General features: G+C 39.3%; 1 protein-coding gene across 1 annotated transcript in view; it reads right to left on the bottom strand.

The window, feature by feature from the left end:
• LOC139701016 (phospholipase B1, membrane-associated-like) overlaps nucleotides 1–6,373 on the bottom strand; it is a 61,016-nt gene extending 54,643 nt beyond the window's left edge. The window contains exon 1 of the mRNA XM_071599576.1: nucleotides 5,952–6,373. The gene's annotated coding sequence lies outside the window, so the exon portion shown is untranslated. The remainder of the gene's footprint in view (nucleotides 1–5,951) is intronic.
• Between the last annotated feature and the right edge of the window lie 13,937 nt (nucleotides 6,374–20,310).

The following is a 20,310-nucleotide window of genomic DNA, read 5'->3' as shown; positions in this document are numbered from 1 at the left end:
CTAACGGTTAATATGCCTATGCTTGTGACAAGCAGCTGGAAGCAAAACACACTGTCCTCGCGATATTTTGCCTTAGGAGGAAGAGGAAATACCTAGCCTTTCTTTTGTGAACGGAGGAATTCTTATCTCTTTGCGAATGGTTTGTGTTTTCATACGTCGTTCGGCGGGCGACGTAACGGTGCGAGGGAGTGCGCTTTTGTCAGAGTGAACAAACACAAATACTGTATACAAGGTGAAACTCCGTTAAAGTCCAGTTTAGATTTTTGTATGAGACCCGCAGGAGTCAACCATGCGTCAGCGCGAAAATCTTTCCCCGTAAACAGATAGGTAGATCTGTTTCGCAATCACCTGACAAACAAATATCAAAGTTCAGTACTTTCTCATATCATCTATCCACCAAAGGAATGCGTTATTTCATCCGCTGTCGCGATGTCTAAGGTCGCCCGTCCTATTGGAAATAGGCTTTGCTATTGCTATTGTCACGATACCAGAGCGGAAATTTTAATTGGGAGGGAAGACTTTCGGACCTTCTCGGGTTTTCATCGGATGGTTTAATTCTAAAATGCTGGTTCTCTCTGTGCGTAAAATCCGAGGGAATTTTGGGGAACTACAGTAGACGTATTTGGATAGCTCATCGACATACCTGAATTACTCACTCTAATAATTGGAAACGATGCATGTAGCGGAAGAATTAGCCCGCGAAAATAATTGAGTGGATCAGCGCAGCAGCGGCCTAGCCCGAGAAGAAGACAAAGAGAGGAAGCGGGAGACAAATTCCGATAGGAAATGAAAATGAACAGAGGACGTAAACGGACCGAGTCCTCTTTAATTTTTTTGTGGCGAATCATATTTTTTTGTTCCTTCTTCCGAGGACCATACAATTATTTTCTTTCTTCCCTTTATTCAGGTGGCTCTTGGAGACTTGTTTAGAGGGGAGAATGTTACGAAAACAAGGAAGGAGCAGATATAGGATTGGGTTACTGGATGCAATGAAGGAAGAAATAAAATATGCGGAGATGAAAAGGGACTTGTTATAGAGCAAAATGTTGGGTTGTGTTTCATTCGGATAGAAAAGATGGAAACCGAAAATCCAGCCCACAACGACAACTGTCGCACGGCAACTAATAGACATGCATATTAAAAAACAAAAAATGGGAGCTTACTCGTCAGATTAAGAGCAAGGTCAACCGCCAGGATTATCTGGCACGTATTTAGCAAGTGCCGTAACTGTTTTAACAGACTTTTTAGTATTCTAGTTAGTTTACCGCATTATTTAAGCGAGCAGCATTTTATATGAAACGAAAGGGGTAGTAGTATAAGGGGGGACGACCGACAGCTGAGGGCATCCGCGAAATTAGGGATGCACAGGAAAGGATGAAGGGTGGTGTCGGCATTAGCCTACTCGTCACGAAAGGCTGCTTAACGTCCCATCCGATGGACTGCTCACTCAAAGTACACAAAGCTCTTCCATTGGGTTCGGGATACCACTAAAAATACAAATATCTACCACTAAAAATACGAATATCTACCTCCGTGATTCGAACCCGGGCCCTCTGAATGAGAAGCCAGCACGTTAGCTACCGCACCATCCAGATATCCATGAAATGAAGGGGTTTATGCTGCCTTATCTAAAGTATATTTCCTCTTTAAGAAGCGCAATTATAATGCTGTAGAAATTATGAGTTCCAAGTAATGGTTGACGTCAGTTGCAAGAAACTGTGAGATATGTTCAGTTTATGAGTTTCCAGTAATGAAAGATATTTGGTGCAAGAAAATGTGAGGTATGTTCACTCAGAATATTTCTTAATTTTTTTTCGGCAGACCACTGGCACATTAAAGTTGAAACTTCTGTGATTTCTCATGAAACGTCCTCTGTAGACGCACACATTTTTTCACAACATCAACTCCACGGTTCCATTGCCACCGAGAGTGTATCTTTTGGGGGTCCCTTTTGGCCACTGGAAAAAGTAGCTATTCTTGGGCCACACGACGTCATTTTAAGGATTAAAAATGCTTTTCAGTCAAGTTGCCACTATTCGGATCCTATGCTCTGCACTGTGCATCAATCCATGAATTGTCCTGGTAATGAGTTTCCGCATATTTTAAGCTTTATCACATATTACTCTCTATTCCCAGTCCCGAGAAACATTTTGGTATCCGTGGTGATTGTAAATAATTCACATGAAGAAATTGGGAAATTGGAAGCGAATAGGAAAACTAATGCTCTGATTGCAAAACTTTAATTATGGTTGCAAATGTCACGCCTGCTTAGCAGTACGTTTTAAAATATGATGGAAACAATATTTGTATTGACATTAGTAAACTTTGCGCCTTCCTCTTTGTGATTAGTTATTCTTTTGATTAATATGTAATTTTATGCAAAGAATCAATAGCCTTGACTTGGACGTGGAGCGAACGTTAAGTGCTTTGAAAACTGATTGCATTGCACCAAATAACAGAATTCAGTTCCTACTCTTAGTGTAAACAATTCAGCAGAGCACTCGTAACTATTGTCATTCATAATCCATACTCAATTTGGCTGGAAACTTCGCCGGTCCGACTAGAGTTGGAATGCGGAAGTTTCTCGGCAAAAAATGAGTGCGTTGTTTCTCGCATTTTCATCCCATTTGTGTTTGATAATTACCTTTCTCGAAAGAATAAAAATAAATTGTGCTTACTGTTTTGGAGCTTAGTAAAATTACGTAATTTTTTTGCATTTGAAATTTTTCCTATGGAGCATCCGATTGGAATTCCGGACACGTTCATTCTCTTGTGTGAGGATTGGAATTTCAATGGTACGCATACTCTACGTCGTACTCTTTTTGAGTTGGTAAAGTAAAATAAATATCTCGTCAAATTACTTCGGAGGCACTCTCTTTTACTATCTCTTCTATATGACCTACGTCACGTTCAATCATTGTTTCATATGTGATCTTCTGTTCCGCGTCTCCTAGTGATCCTTGTATTGTGAGTCTCATATTTCATTGGGACTCGTATCTCCCATACCATCGAGAACATCTCCAAGTTTACTCCACTCCACTCCTCTCGTCTCCAACTCCACTTGTTTATCTTTTTCGGTCGACGTGCAAAACTACGCTCTATATCAAAGTTTTCACTAAACTTGTCATCAGATATCCGGGCTTACCATGGTTCATGTGATCAACTCCCTCTTAGTTAAAATTGTTTTTGCCATTCTACATTTTGTCTCAACTATTTTGACTACTTTTGTCCTTCTGTCTAGACTTTCTTTTTATCTAAAATTTGTGAATATGACAAAAACAGTGTAATACACCACTCTTACACCTGTCTAGTGTCTGTGCCTCCACAGAAGATTCTTTCATAAACGACTCATTCTTCAATCTACGAACCCACTCGAATATACGAATCTACTCGTATATATTGTACTTTTACCACAAATTTTTCTTCTTTATTCCGTACCAATGATATTTAGTCGAGATTATTACTTATTTTAGCAATCCCATTTTTTACCATTATTTGTGGGTATATGTGCCTTGTCATTTTCGCTCCCTAGGACAGACATTTTTAGTAGTAAAATTGCCTCCGATAACTTTTCTGATTTCTCATTAGTTTTGCGCAATGCACCGGAAGCATTCTCCAAGAATATTTCATTAACGTGAGTTAGGTAGCTTTGAATTATATACGGGTAAAATTCGTCGCCCCAGTGACTGAAATCCCTTGATTGATCCCACTGCGCTGGGGCCTTTATATTTGTTCTCCACCGCGTCTTACTGCGACTGCATTTTGCTAGAGCTTTGCAACTAATAGCAGCCTACTTGCGAAACTTAAATATGAACAGGTAACTGAATGTGTTACATGCTAAAAAACCGTACCTTATATTGAAAAGTCACCAATCACCCTACATCATACCCAGTAAGCCGCCACAATGGCCTGTAGTAGGATGTGTTAGGGCTTCAGCCATTGGGGTGAAATGCAAATGGTATTGTTTTACCGAATTATCACATTTTTAAACTGCAACCATTGGCTTCAAGATAAATATACTATCGCCTATTCAGGGAGACTACTGTAATGTTTAAGATAAAAGTACTGGCATTCACAATGGTAAGGTTCTGTTGCTTGTAGGCTTCATAAATTCGATCATAAAAATTCAGATATTTGTACTAACTGATGGCTAAGCTTTATTGAACCCTACATTTATAATCAAAAGCGTATGGAATTCTGCGAAAGCTCGCACGTAAGAGAGAAATAAATCTTATGGGCACCAAATAATATAGTATTTTAATTTCTTCAAAATATTTTTCCTCAGCCATTTCTGTATTAAATTAAAAAAATACTTTAACCCCTTTCACAAAAAAGGCTTTCGCCTTCGAAGCCATTTGCATATCTCGCGCACACGAATACAGGCGGGACCTCGGACGGGTTTTCATGGTCATGGGGCGTATCGCGGTGCTTGCTTTGAAAAGAGCAGAGGCTGGGAAACAAAAACCCTCGTACTCAATGTGGCCCGTCTTGAACTTCGTTCCTGCCCGCTTCGGTGCAAGAAAATGGACCGTCAGGGCAAAAAATAAACATTTGAAGGTTCCTCAACGCACGAATTTCCTTCATAACATTGAGCGAATTCGGTAACTCGAGTGCATTCACATGGCCTCCGACCAATTGTTTCCACCCCGAGGCATAATTTTATCAAGGAGATCTGCATGTGACATGCCTTTCTCTTTTGCCGGAAATAAAATCTGTCACAGCAATCGACCTTTAGGTTGGTTTCAAAGGATGGAATTGACTCCCTAAGTTTATTGACGAATTAAATGCATGATTTATATGGATGGTATATCAGTCTCATTCTTTTTGTCATCCCTGATTTTTTACTATTTTATGAAGACTTGAGCCACTAACAATCTTATTAAGACAGGAGGTGGCTTAGTGGTTATAATATCATCGCTTGGAATTTATATGAGACAAAGGCATCACCCAGAATCCAAACTTGAAACCCTCCGGCCAGTTCCCGGCCCCCTGTCAAAAAACATTATATGCTTACCGCATTAAAAAACTAACGAATGAATTCGCAATTGAAATAATAAAATGAGGCATGTAAATTATTTATGTCAAGTATTAATCAGAAATATGTGAATATTGTTTCCTGCTATTGGTATTTTAATATATTATATTTGCATACAATATTGCTGAAGAACTCAGAACTTTTTCTCATAAAATATGTGATCAATACCTTCTATGAATAATTTTAGACAAAAATTTAGCTGTCCCAATTGACGTAGCATTAAAATGTTTAAAATTTCTTTTTGAATTTTTTTGAGCTTTAAGTATCGAACTTTGGTAAGAGATCTTCCCATAGGGCTAATACGCCTCAAGGAAGTAAAATTTGAGATTGTTATATATTCCCGGTTGAAAGAAAAAAATAAATGCATTATTAAAGTACATAATTAGATCTTAAATGCAACACAACTAAAATGAAATTAATTGCGTAATGATTATTCATGATACTTCTTTCCTCTCTGTCTCCTTCATAAAGACATGGTATTATGTTCTTTAAACTCCTATTATCTCTTGCATTGAGAGTCCCTTCAATCACCCTCACCCCTGAGATATGAAAAAAAGTGTGTGCATCCCAAAATGATGAAACAACAAGACAGGTTTCAATGTTAACACGTAAGCATGATGGTATTAACTTGGCCAATGATTAAATAGCGTTGAACATTAAAAAGTGTATTAATTTCTAATGTATGCAATTCCAGGAATGTATTCCTTCTACCATCAACTTTATTCATCAAGGACTCTCTCACTCCATCACTTATCACTCAAAAAAATTACTTTTTTCTCATGCATGTCTATCTGTTTACTGATCCGACTGACATTCATTCTCCTCATATGAGTGTGAAGTATGCGTAAGTTTATCGGTATTGTAGTGGGATCAATATTACTCTTAAAAGAAATCACTCGTCAAAAAACTGACTCACCTTAAGAGGGAGAGAAAACCGTCGCCTTTCCTCACGAGCGTTGAAGTCTCCACGGATGCGCTATTAATATTTCCTCCAATTCTTCCTCGCCCAGATATCCTTCCGAGGTGGAGATGATCTTACCCCTTTCTCCTGAGACCGAAGTTTTCTCGAAGGCTTGGACGCGAGGAGAATCTTCAAGGAGCGCGGGATGGGCGGACTACGCGGAGATCCAAGAATTGAGGAAATTTCTCGGAATTGGGATACCCTCCCGAATTTCAGGCAGCGACGATGAGACACAGCCGTCCGATTAATGGATGCGATTTTAATCTTTGGGGAATCCCCTTAGCACTCGCTCCTCATGCACCGCTGTATCTCTCCCTCGCGTGCTCCGTTCGTCTCGCCCAAAGGGTTTCAGCCCGCCCGACTGGTTGTTCCTCCTGCTCAGCAGTCGCCGCCACAACGACTGATTGCAGTCCGAGCCTTTCCGGCGCGCTGGTTTCAGTATCTCAGGGACCTTCACTCCTCCTCCTCCTCGCTTCGCTCTCCGCCGACTTCTTCCTTCCTTTCCCTCCTTCCTCCTGGGTCGCACCACCTCCCCGCTACACTTCCCTTTCGATCTTGGCTTCGCAACCGTCGGCTAAAGTTCGGGAACACCCCCCCTCCCCCCCTCTCTCTCTCTCTCTATATATATATATATATATATATATATATATATATATATATATATATATATGTGTGTGTGTGTGTGTGTGTGTGTGTGTGTGTGAATATCACTCTCTCGTATCTCTTTTCCCTCTGTCATGAAGCCCCTTTTTCTGCATCAAGCATCCGCCACTAAGCCATGCTCTTAAGCGGAGTGAGTGGGATGTTGGAGGCCTTGTTGTTTTGTTTCTCTGGGGACGTGAAGAGCAGCGCGATAGAATAGAACTGTCAACAACTTATTTTGGAGCTCAAAGACTCGTTCTTGTTCCTGAAAACTTCTCCCATCGATGACAGCTCGTATTTAAGGATTTCATGAGCAATTGATATGAATATTACATATTTTAATTGTATTAATCATCGTCCACTAGTCCAGAGTGTCCCCTAGATATCCCTTAACTGAAAATATAATGGAAATTTTGGCCGTGGAAGACTAAGAACTGCGCAACAAAAGTTATCGTAACAATGACACAAATGTACGAGTATTTTGCATTATTCTATAGGTAATTTAATGATAATGATTCAAAACCATTTGTCTCTATATAATGTTACCAAATGCCTGTGTAATAGTGGTCATTTTTGACAAGGAAAGAATTAATGCAACCGGTCATCTGGGTTCCACGTCTGTCGTACCATGGATTTAAAAAATTAGCAATAGTTTTAAAAAATAATGAAAAAAAGATGACATTTTCATCAAGGACGACTGTTAATACGAACCTTAATTGTGAAAATAAACGGAGAATATTTAATTGCATTTCGGAAGGACCACTAATCGGATGCATATCTTATGGAGTAATTTCATTAGTTTCATTACGTTTCCGTCTCCTACAGTCATGCTACTACTCTTTTTTTCCCACCATGTCTACAGTGACGGAACCGGTGAGTTCTTAGTCAATCGCATTTAATCATAATGGTGGTTGTCGGGGTCATTTAAGTCAACGCGGAAAATGTGAGTGATACCTCGTAATTTATGACTGCTGTGGTGTTTGCCGTTAGCTTTTCACAACGACGAGGGAAGAAAGGAAAAAAATATGGCTCGAAATGATGCTTTACGTAATTAATCAGATCTCTTACGTAGCTCTTTCACCGGACCCCTGGATACTGGGTATTATGGGATGCATAACTCTGTTATTATTTCTAATGTAGTGGACGTATGTGTGGTTTATTCGCCCATGATGTAGCTCATGTAAAACAATTACCCCTCTTTACTTGCAGTTATGCATACCGTGATTTGTGTGCGGGTCCCGAGTGTGGACTACGATTGCTGATACGGGTCGCTATTTAATAATGTTCAGTACTTAAACGCACAGGCCTGTGCAGAGTTTAAAAGAGCAACTACTGTAGGGGCTGAAGGAAACTTTTCAAGACTAGCAGAAAATAAAGCGTTGGATATGCACTATAACTAGCAATACAAAATTTATATCCCTAAAAATTTACAATATTTTATTAAATATCATTAAGTATGATCATAGGTAAAAATATTTTGAGTTATCAGAGAATACCCTGTAGGCTATCTTCACTTTCTAGCATTAGCTTATTTTATAACTCCAAGTATGTATAATGAATTACAGGAACGCACCCAAAAGTGGTAGGACTGATTTTTTACAAGAATTTTATTGACGATATACTTACATCGACTTAATAATCTACAAAGTATGCTCCTTGAGCTGCTACACACTTATTATAACGTTGCTCCCATTCCCCGTACGCCCGCTGGAAATTTTCTTTGGGGATGCCGTTGATGACCCTCGTCGAAGCCTCTTGAACGGCCTTTATCGAGTCAAAACGTCGTCCCTTGAGCTGTCTTTTCATCAGGGGGGAGAAGAAGAAGTCCGGTGGTGCCAGATCGGGAGAAAAGGGCGGGTGCGGCGACTTGGCAACGCCGTATTTGACCAGGAGCTGTCTGACGACGAGCGCGCCATGGCAAGGCGCGTTGTCATGATGAAGCACCCAGCAGTTTGCGATGGCCGGTCGGACTCTTTTCACGCGTTCTCGGAGGTGGGTGAGCACCTGGTGAGGGTCTGCAATTTCTTCACTGTTTAAGTGTCGGTCTGTGTTAAGCAGTGTCCTCACTCTGTCCACATTCGTGTTGGTTCCTGCCGTCGACGGCCGTCCGGAGCGATGGTCATCTTAAACGAGCTCCCTACCCTCTTTAAACAACTTGTGCCACTCAAATACTGTGGAACGGCTTAAGGCAGTGTCCCCATAAGCCTGCTTGATTATATCGAGGGTCTCAGTTGCCGTCTTCCCGAGTTTTGCACAAAACTTCATGGAATAACGTTGCTTTAAATTCAGATTCATTTTGTTTTTCGACGCGGACAAAAAACTTGCTTCGCTAAAAACGGTGTCCTCACTCAACGACAGCCCACAAGCGACTGAGGTTGGTGTCGGTCTGTTGCTAAGAGCCCCCTTCACCGCTCCGTTTGCGCCAGAGAAAATCAGTCCTACCACTTTTGGGTGCGACCCTGTAGAACATGATTCCGGTTGTAAATTGTCCCTTGGCTCCATTGACAAAACGGCGTTTTAATACTTTCATATAAAGTGAAGGCAAATGAGCATGGGTTTTTCATAGGGATAATAGGAGTTTTCGTTTGTGAAAGAAATAGATTTTTTTAAATACATAGATAATATTTTGAATGATACTAGTCGAAATGCGTTGCATGTACACTCAGATAAGCATATATAAATGCGATCATACACTACTCAGCTCACAGATGTGACTGTTGTGTTGACATATGGCTTAGCAAAAAGTCATATGTCAACACAATAAAAAACATGATTACACACGATAAAAATATAGCACAATTGGCAAAACAGTGGTTCCACCGAAAGTGATATTGTCGTATCTGAGTTACGTGGTTAGCAAACTTTAAATTGTAAGCAAAATGACAGACTATATTTCGCATTTATTTCGTGTTAATATTTTTAAAAACCTTGACTTTTTCGCCGGATGTAAAAATGAACAGAATTCTAATTAAGACGCAATCTGGTATCACAGCACTGTGTTTTAAATTGAAGGAAAATAAATCAATCATATTTTATTAATAACTTTATTGCGTTATTGATTGATTTCAGGAATCCAAATAATTGAAAACTATATGTTAATGTTCATATTTTCGCCTTTAGTTCAGAAAACCGGAAGTCATCCTTTTCCCTGCATTGCCCAACGGTCGATACGTCAGTTAAGTATACTTCAGTTACTCTGTGGTTGCGTTGGGACGATCAGTCACGAATCGTTCAATTGAACGAGTCTATCAAATGAGTGTGATGATTTGAGTCATTAGGAATGAAATTAACGAGTATTTAGTGAACGTTTGGCGACTGGGAATGCTTGAGAATGCTGACTTCGTTGCTGACTCAAAATAACATTTTTTCATGACTCCGGAACAACTCGGTGACTCAAAGGACTCGCAGAGTTCTGTAAAGTGAGTGAGTGAAACAAATGCCAATGGCTGACTACTGTGATGAATCAAAAGGAACGAGTCCTTCCGTTATCGATGAGTCCAGGTGACTCGGTTGGACTCGGAGAATCGAAGGACTCGGCGACTAGGAGGGCTTGCGGAGTGTACAGTGCGTGAGTGAAACAAATGCGAACGATTGGCTGCTTCAATGAATCAAAAGAAATGGGTCCTTTCATTTCCGATAAGTTCAAGTGATTCGATTGGAATCCAAAGTCACTCGCTCCCAGAAAGTCGGGAACGTTTATATTTGTGCGTTTGTTTACGAGTCAGTTGTTTGGCGTAAGTTAGTTACGAGTAATTCGTACGTTATTCCTTTAGTTATGTGATGAAATTATGTTTCATCTTATTTTGATGGTTAAATTAATTGAAATATTTATTTTTACTGGAATAACACAGTTTAATTCACTAGATTAGCAGAAATCCAAAGTACAAGAATTTGCAACAACTTGAAATTAGATATTGAAAACAGAAACATGGAAATACCCGTAATATGAGGTCGATTTCTATACTTTAAAACGATAATTTTTACTTATCTACTCACCTTGAAACTACGAACCCATGAAATGATACAGGTTACATAATGGTACAATCATAGCCAAAAGTATAGAAATAGTAAGTTAAAATAAAAACTTCACAGATTATTCATTTGCATTGAAAAACTTATGATTTCTTCAATAAAGCAACAATGATCATTGCGTTGATAAAAATTGAAAGTTTTTTGAAATTTACTAACTCTAAACTAATCAGTGGTATGCAACTTAAAAAGAAGAATTGTAACCTTCCCAGTTATGTTTTGAGAAAATCATCATTGACGATTTTTTATGGCCGAATCGACTTTTTGTCTCTGGGAGAAACTCGCCTTCCTTTGAAAAAAACACTCTCACAAGGCACTGAGGTGGCCAAAACACAACGCCTTCTTTTCATTAACCTATAAAGCCTAAGGTAGACCAGTTTCCTGCTCTTCCGCCATATTAGTGGGTCTGAGGTCTTCTTTAAGTACTCCACATGTATTTACTTGTCTTCTTCAACTATTGCTGCAGACTTTGGATGTCTCTTCTTTTGGCTGGCAATGGTGGAAACGAACTCCTCCCACATTGAAGAAGTTTATGGGAGCCCCTGTTCTTCAGGTTCTGGTGTTTTAGTAATATGTAATTGCCTGGCTTTATTTCATAAGGTATGGCAACATGTCTTAAAATTCTTATCTTGGGAGAAAGCACGTGTTTTAAATCTTGGATCTAGTAAAAGTTGCTTCTCTCAATATGGAATTTTTTTCCACAACTTTAAATCTCTCCTTGAGCCTCTCCAGCGTTTCCTCTGCCTTAGACTTTATTTCAGTCAATTCTTCATTCAAAAATTTTGATAGTTGTACTGTCAAAAATTTTACAATAAAAGGAATGGTTTGGCTTCCCTCCACTGATATTCAATATAGTTGCATACAATTTTTATGACATTTCTGTTGCCTTTCCAAAACGCCCCACTCCTTTCCATCTAGTATGTGAAGGCTATGACAATATACTACTAATGTAGAAAGACTACTAATGTAGAAAGGATTGGCTTCTTCAGCTGATTGAATCATTCAAACATTTTATAAGTGGAATTCCACCTCTTTGGTATGTCCTGTTTTACTTTTAGTTGTGTGAGATTCATCTGTGTATGTGTTTCTTGCAAGTTTGTTACTGCTTTGGGACTTCTTTTGAAATGTTCACCTATACTTTTAATTTTTGTTTGCGGAGACTTTATTTCTAATATACCAGCCTGTAGCACCAAATTCAGATAGTGGTAAGCCAGGTAAGCCAAGCCTTCTCTCTGGTAAACCAGGATACTTCACCTTATTCGTAGAAACGGCATAAAGAAACTTCAATCACATTTCACTTATATTTGTAAATATTATTACCGACTGGCAAAAATATGACAGATGAAACGAGTCAGTGTCCTGACGTGTCTTTGTAGGTTGGACACCGAGTCACCTTTAATAGGTAATGTAGCATAGAAAAAGTTGCATTTTGCTGTTTAACTTCCATTTTTATTGAAATTCGTCCAAATAAAACTTCTTCGGTGAGATTGCACATCCAAGTCTTGGAAAATCAAAAAAGGATCAAAAATTTTCCTGAGGTGTTCTGGTGGCCACAACAGCTTTTTGTTTGTCACTGTGATTGACTTATGACTGTCACTGAAATGGCCCATGAAATGATTGCATTATATACACCTCAAATAAAATATGTGATTTTTCTATATTTATATGCACACACACACACACACATATACATATATATATATATATGTATATATGTATATATATATATAAATTCATTCATATACAACCTTGATCAAAAAGTTCCCGGAATAACCACCGTGTGGCGCTCCCATCGTTCCGATTTGAGTTCTGTTTTTTTTGTTAAATTGGTACATCTGTTGTTGATATTCCCTTTAAATCTTAGTGTCATAACTTGACATTTGCAAAAGTTGCGTAGCCAAGAGTACATCTATCTCTGTGTGTGTTGGCGATTTTTTACAATTGCAGAAATGGATTTAAATTTGCAACAACGAACTTGTATTAAATTTTGCGTAAAAAACGGATTTAGTGGCGCACGGACGTTGGAAATGTTGGAAAAGTGTTTCGGCAACGATTCTCTAAAAAAAACGGTCGTTTACCAGTGGCACGAGCGGTTCAGAAGTGGTCGTGAGTCAATCGAAGATGATGAACGCAGTGGCAGACCATCGACATCGAAAGTCGGTGAAAAAATTGATAAAGTAAAAGAAATGTTGGTCAATAACCGCAAATTAACCATCAGAGAAATAGCGGAGGACTTGAACATTGCCTATGGATCCGCCCAAGACATTGTGGTTAATGATTTGGGTTTCCGTCGTGTAGCAGCAAAGTTGGTGCCAAAAGACCTCAATTTCATGCAAAAAAGAGACCGTGTTGACGTCGCAAAAGACATGATTTGCGAGGCTGAATCCGATCCCACATTCATCAAAAGGATCATTACTGGAGACGAGACGTGGGTTTATGAGTACGACACGCAATCCAGACATCAGGCAAGTGAATGGCGTTCACCAAATGAGCCGAGACCAAAAAAACCACGTCGTTTTCAGTCAAAAAAGAAGGCAACGCTGACGGTTTTCATGGATTACAACGGTGTAGTGCATCATGAATTTTTGCCAGAAGGCCAGACAGTAAACAAAGAGTATTATTTGGGCGTTATGAGACGTTTGCGTGAAGCAATTCGCCGAAAGAGACCAGAAATGTGGGCAGAAAACTCGTGGATTTTGCACCATGATAACGCACCGTCGCACAGTACTATCATTATTCGTAATTTTTTGACGAAAAATGCAACAAATACCATCCAACAGCCACCGAATTCACCTGATTTGGCTCCCTGTGACTTCTTTCTGTTCAATCGAGTTAAAAAACCATTGCGGGGAACGCGTTTTAGCAGCCGAGAGGAAGTAATGGAAAAATCGCAGGAAGCACTGATGGACATACCGAAAACCGAATATAAAAAATGTTTCGAGGATTGGATCAAGCGCTGGCATAAGTGTGTTGCAGTCGATGGGGATTACTTTGAAGGGGACAATATAGATTTAGATGAATAAACTTCTATTTTTAATTTTCTGAATAAATTCCGGGAAATTTTTGATCAAGGTAGTATATATATATATATATATATATATATATATATATAATTATATATATATATATATACACACACAATATAAATGAACACAATTTTCTTCAATATTTCGGTGGTGTAAAGACCAGCGTAAGAAAGAGACGCTGAAAAAGTTGGAATATTAAAAAATGAAAAGCATCTCCTTGATCGTTGAATCGCCTAGGGCACTAGAATAGCGATTTACTCTACTTCCTGTTCCCTTGGGCGAAGGGAGGAGAGTGGTTTATCCACTGCACCCCTTAAACTTCTCTTCCGACTCCAATGCACTGATTTCTCCCTAAGGAAACGCGGCATTTTCGCACGTCTTCCGCCAAAAAATGCAATCCCTCCCAAACATTTCCTTAGCCCACCAATTTTCCACCTCTTTTGTTAATTTCAGTAGGTTGACATACCCAAAATAACCTCATCAACACTTCAGTCCACTTGTTTGTTTTTTTTGCTGTTTGTTTTCAGACCTCAGGGGTATGGTCAGTTTGTAAATATAACTTATATGGTCTACGTAGCATAAATAAACCATTATCCGGTTTCCCTGAAAAACACAAACACACGATAGCATTTCCACAGATACAACAGAGTCCATCCGCATCACAACAAACCCGCTCTCTCTCGCACTTACTTATCGAGGTCATCGCATCGCCCTTCCGAAATCATATCCATGCACTCAAACCTCATAAATCTGGAGGCTTTCTTCTTAAAATAGCAAGCACCCGCCCATACCAATGAGTAAAATTGTCCCGAGACATTACTTCCTTCCCTAGGAGATGCATTCCCTCAGCATTTGACATCAACATATCCGATTGGACACCGCTTTGTCCAAGCCACGACTTTGTGCCCCCATCTCGACGGTACAGTCGTAATCTTACACAATTCGGTACACTCAATCCTTACCTCCTCGCTTTAAAATTTCCCACCACTTCCGACATCTATAGTGGTCTCCCTCCGTCACCCATCGAACCTTGAAGATTACCCAAGGATCCGTGAAATTAGATAACTTGCAGAAAATTAGGCCAATTACATTTAGATGAGTTCAAGGCCGGGCCTTGATGTCATAACATGTCCGTCTTCTCCTTTACCAGTCATGTCACTAAAGTTTCAAATACTTTAGACTTGGGGAAGTTACTCTTCAAACAGCAACACTAACAGGTACTCGTACCTTTTCTTCTGCCGCCAGAGATGGTGTGGTGCTAGCCTGGACATTATGTTCTCTGCCTACAATGCCTATGTGTAAACATCTACAGCAGCAGCGCGTCACACAAGCTGCGATTCCTGTTGGATGGGCATAACAATCTGCACAAAAACCCCTCCAACCCTCTTAAAATCCATTATCGTGCTCCGGAATTGGATGCTCACTTATTTTTTGACCTTGAAATATTCCCATGAACTTGGAATAATGGCCCCATCTATTTTTTCTACTCCTTCAGCCCATTTCTTTCTTTCCGCCATCTCTTCCACATTTTTTCTCTTGCCAATTTTCTTCCCCAAGTATCCCACAGCAACTCCCTTAACCTAGCAAAAAAACTCCTCTCCTTCAATGTAACAATTACCGCGGTAGTAGAGACCCTCTGCGGCGGTAGAGCAGTTCGAAATGCGAATGATTGAAATCATCAGAAACGCAATAAATGAACATTCGTTGCTTTTAGAGCTTTCCGATACGTCGACCACCTTCCTCACTTTGTGAAATCAACTTTATCACTTATAAATTGTAAACTTCAAAATTAAAGTTTAAAAGCTTAAAATTTTGCAATAATTTGAAATCTAGGATTCTACCACTAATTTCTCTCTTTGATATTCAGCGGGTATGTTCGTCAGCGTATTCGTTATTCTTTAAATGGTTCCGCGGTTAAAATAACATACTATCAATGACATAAAATTGATAATTAAATAACGTTAGTGAAATTAAAGCGGTAAACATATTGTAAGAGTGGAAATATTTCGCATCAATTTGTATTTTAAAGGACATGTTTTTTGCAATCGTAGAGTGAAATCGGAACAACGATATGCTCAGGAGGAAGGAGCTTGTGTCTGCGAAAGTAGTCACAGTTTGAGGCTAAGATAGAGATCACTACTTTAAAATACTCGGAGCGATGATCACATGGATAACTCACGAGAATATGATCACCAAATAATGAGGATGTGAATTTAGTCATTGACAAGATCAGATTAAAGGTAATAGTGGTGAACAATATCGGGAAGCCTCCGGCATCGATTCGCCCAAGTGCTACTAAAATGCTCCATCTACCGGGACGTTAAAATCTGATGAGAAGGCAGTGGAGCTGAAATTTGAAAAATGGTATTTTTTGGAAAATTACAGTTGTGTCAGGCCAAAAAAAATCCTAACTCGCTGTAAGGGAACGAATTAGAGGCATGCATTTAATGTAAAGATCAAATTTATAAAAATAGTGTTCCCTCTCTTTGTGCCCGCAATAGCTCATAAAGTTTTTCATAAAGTTATTGTAATCGTAATAATATTTATAAGCAATTCGTGAAATGGACTTGGGAAATAGAACATAATGTTTTACCCTCCTTACTGTCGTCATTCAGGAAATTTGGGAATTTCGTGCAGTTTGATCCAGAAAAATCTTTGCAGATCGACAAAAGCGAAATGAATTTATTGATGAACTAAATATCCGTTTCAACTCGCTGTTCATTGTCGTCCGACATAGACTTTTTTGTTTGCTCTCTCTCTCTCTCTCTGGTCGCGACATCTCATCGGTAAACAAACGCTTGGCATACCCGTTACATTACTCCTGAAGATTCGTTTCATCTTGGATTTACATTTTCAGCTACATTTCACTGGTGTGATAATGACCACACAATTCCGTCGCATATATAAGCGATTTTGTCTTCACTTCCAATGTCATTTACCGCTACGGAATTGGATGGGTCGCCTTGTCCAACACATGTCTCAGGAAGTTCCAAGTACTGGCACAATACCAAACCCACAGTTATCAACCCAAGGCTTGAAAGATGAGGGTAGCTTATCAAATGCTAAGCCCATCAGTATGTAAAATTCACTCATCAGGGTAATGAGGGAATCCGTTCATTTCCATTTTCCGCCAGTGGTTTCCTAGGAAATCTGGTTCCCAAAAATCGCACAGATTGGTAAAAGCTGAGGCTGCACTGAGCCGTCTTCCAGCATCAAACCAGAGTCATCAGGTCAGCATAGCTCTCTTTCCACGGATTGCTACGCTTCTTTACTACCGGGGTGCATATTTTCAAAACTTAAAACTGGGATTTAGAGAGTGAATCCGCCTACTATTTTGACTCCTCTTATCTAGAATCTCCTGCACTCTTTCTATATTTGTATTTACTAGAAACTACCTCACCCATGGTCTCTAGGGCTTCAATTTAATGATACTTGAGGATAAGAAAATAAATATAAAAAAGTGGAATATTCTTATATTTTTTCATTCGCCTGGGATCTGTATCTAATATTTTTTATGCATAGTATTTCGGATTTACTCTGTGTGTTATAGTTAGCCATCAATTATGTGGGCCCGAATAGTTGAATATGTTGCAGTACCCAGGGAATAGTCAGTATCAAAACTTAATGTAATGTCCTTTTTCTGATCCAACATGAATAATTTCTGCCCCACAATGGCTGAAACTATTTTAGGTAGTGAAAATGGATTAAATATAATACTTGTCGTACTGCCCATGTTTTAAAATCCCACTCATTTCAACCCCAGAAAGTCATCATCATAGGCGTGCAATATGCAAAGAGCGTTCCTTAGAGCTAGTAGATTACTATATGTCTCTCGAAATGATATTCAGGCAGTTCAAACATGTGATAAATTCAATTACAAATAAAATATAGATGAAATTATTGTATAATATATTCTGGGCAATGAATGTGCGGATCCGTCAAAGGTTTAGTAAAATTTGAGCGTCTCCAAGTAATAAAATCACGTTCCTCCTTATTAATCTTCATTTTGTATTCTTGCTGACGTTTTTTGCGTTAGTCATGTCCAGGCTCCAAATACATAGGACTTGTACGGTCCCTGAGGAGAGTAGAGAATAATCATTTCTTAAATCTACTCAACGATATTTTTATGAATAATTAATGAATCGCCAAATGGCAAGTTAAGGTTAATGGTTAATAAATATTAATTTGAGAGGCATGGTAGTCCATTCAATAGCGATCTTGGCTAATCAATGGAGGCTACGAGTTTAATTCAGGGTGAGACTGATGCTTATTCTCAGCGTCTGCTAAACTGAAGTATTTTTCAGGTGCCAGATCTTCTTGGGAAAACCATAGGTGGTACAGGAAAAGGAACTTGGCTTCTACCCAATGATGAGTGAATTTCGTGCGTCTTTCGGTTTAGTAGCAGGTGGCCTTTACTGTGAACGATCTAATCAATTGTTGGATTGTTTACTATGATTTATTTTGTGTAAGTGCAGGAAAAGGACTCTTGACTTGTCCTCTCTTTCTAGCCATTTTCGTAAATAAATCTCTATTTTTTTCACGAGAACACAACCAAGTCTCGATCGAAATCAATGACTTTCCTGGTGAAATTCTTCATTGGGTAGCTCTGATTCTATTACTGTGTCGCTGTTGCCCTCAGTTCATTTGAATGTATTGAAAATGAGATGAAAATATAATTAAAGTGAGCGATAAAAATAATGTTACATGAAATTCACAGTGTTTTGTAATGTTCTTGCTAAAATACCTACCGATTTAGATAAAAATATCGTGCTTCATCCACTCTGTAGACTTTCTCTGCATTTCATCATCCGCCTTAACTATTTTGTTGTCTATTTTATTTTCTTTTTCGTCGCTAGTCGAAGCAAATATAACCTCCGGAAAGATGATCGGATGATGTTCACTTATTTTCTTTCGCAATATCACCTCTCTCCGCCTCCTCAATCAAAAATAGGAACATTTATTCTCTCGGATTTACTGGAAACTCAGGAGCAAATGTGAACGCCGGTGCGACTTTCTCTACGAATGTGAAATATCGCGAGGAAATACCGTTGGTCTGAATGCGTCTGAATGGATATTGTATGTTTTATAATGTTGGGTGGACTATGGATGGAGTGTGAAGCCTCATTTTGCCACAACTATCCAGCGGTCTTCATCCGCACAGTTTCATAATAGTGATTACTGGAGTACAACGACTACGAAGAGGAAAGGAAAAACCTAAGACTTACTTGGGACTCTGGCCTACTACTCCAGAGGAATTCGGGGGAAGTAGAGCAGAAACATGAATTTGAAGATGACCTCCGAAGATTCCAGAGAAAAAAAGAGAATAGAGGATTCCATTCAAGATAGAAAACGACAATGTAAAGCAATATCCGGAAGAGATGTATCTTGCAAGGCTATAAATGAAGATATTTCAAGTTCCTAAGACTGAAAAAATAAAAACAAGTAAAATTTAAAATATTCAACTTCAAATAATTATGTAAAAACTCAGGTCATTGCAAAAAATTAAATATTACAATTCAGGGCACTGTGGTCTTGCATTAGTATTTTGGAGTTTAGATTAATGAAGACCTTCACCAAAAAATATACCACAGATATTTTGTGTCAAACGATTTTTACATTTTAATCCACTTTTAACAAGTTCGTCAGATTCCTATGTTTTGGATAAAGACATGACATTAACAACTTAAGTAACACGTTGCACTTGGAGGAGCACCTTTTGTTCATAGCATTGGCGTTCTGCGCAAGGTGTGGAAAACGGGCCCTTACTTAATCTCTAGGAGCGAGAAAAGTGCATAGGGGGAGGGTATCACGAACACCAATGAATGTAGATGAAAGCCGTCTAAATAAATACAACCAAGTCAAGAGGTGACGTAAACTCGATGGCCAGAGTAACTGCACCTTAAAAAAACTCAGAAAAAAACTTGAAAAATACTTGACGGGAAGCTGCCAAGGAAATTGCTTTGGATAATACAGGGTGCGTTCCGAAATTAATACAATCGAATATCCCGCGCCGCTCCTATTGTTCGGAGTGGGATCAAACTACTTGGAGTAGGTGAAGGGGATACTAAGCTTTGCCGCGAAATCGGTCACAGTGCTCTTTAAGCTGTGGAAGCGGCAGGACGTCAGTTATTGCAAACCTCTGCGCGCCAACCATGCCATGAAAAAAATGGAATCGACAATCGAGCAACGTTACGCGATTACTAAGTGTCGTGCTCAACTGAAAAAATCTCTTAAGGAGACTAACAAAATTATTCCTGAGGCTTACGAGGACTCTTCTCTGTCCTACTCACAAGTTTCGAGGTGGTTAAAGGCCGTTGAGGAGGGCTGGGGAGAGGTTCTCGACGAACAACGCTCTGGGATGCGGTCAACCAGCAAAACCGACAACAATTTGGTTCGTGTTCGACAATTGTTGAACTCTGACCGTCGATTGAGTATCAGGATTGTTGCTAATGAAATGAACTTGTCGTCTAATGTTGTATTTCGCATTGTTACTGAACATTTAGCGATGAGAAATGTGTTCGACAAACTGGTGCCCCAGGTGTTGTCAGACGACCAAAAGACCAACGGAGCAGAAATGTCAAGTGCAACGTATTTCTTTTGCAGCGTATTGAAAATGA

Source organism: Hetaerina americana, unplaced genomic scaffold, assembly GCF_022747635.1.
Source record: "Hetaerina americana unplaced genomic scaffold, ioHetAmer1.1.p SCAF_11, whole genome shotgun sequence".
Taxonomy (NCBI): Eukaryota; Metazoa; Arthropoda; class Insecta; order Odonata; family Calopterygidae; genus Hetaerina; species Hetaerina americana.
Note: the sequence above shows the minus strand (reverse complement) of the source record. Positions and strands in the feature narration are given on the sequence as shown.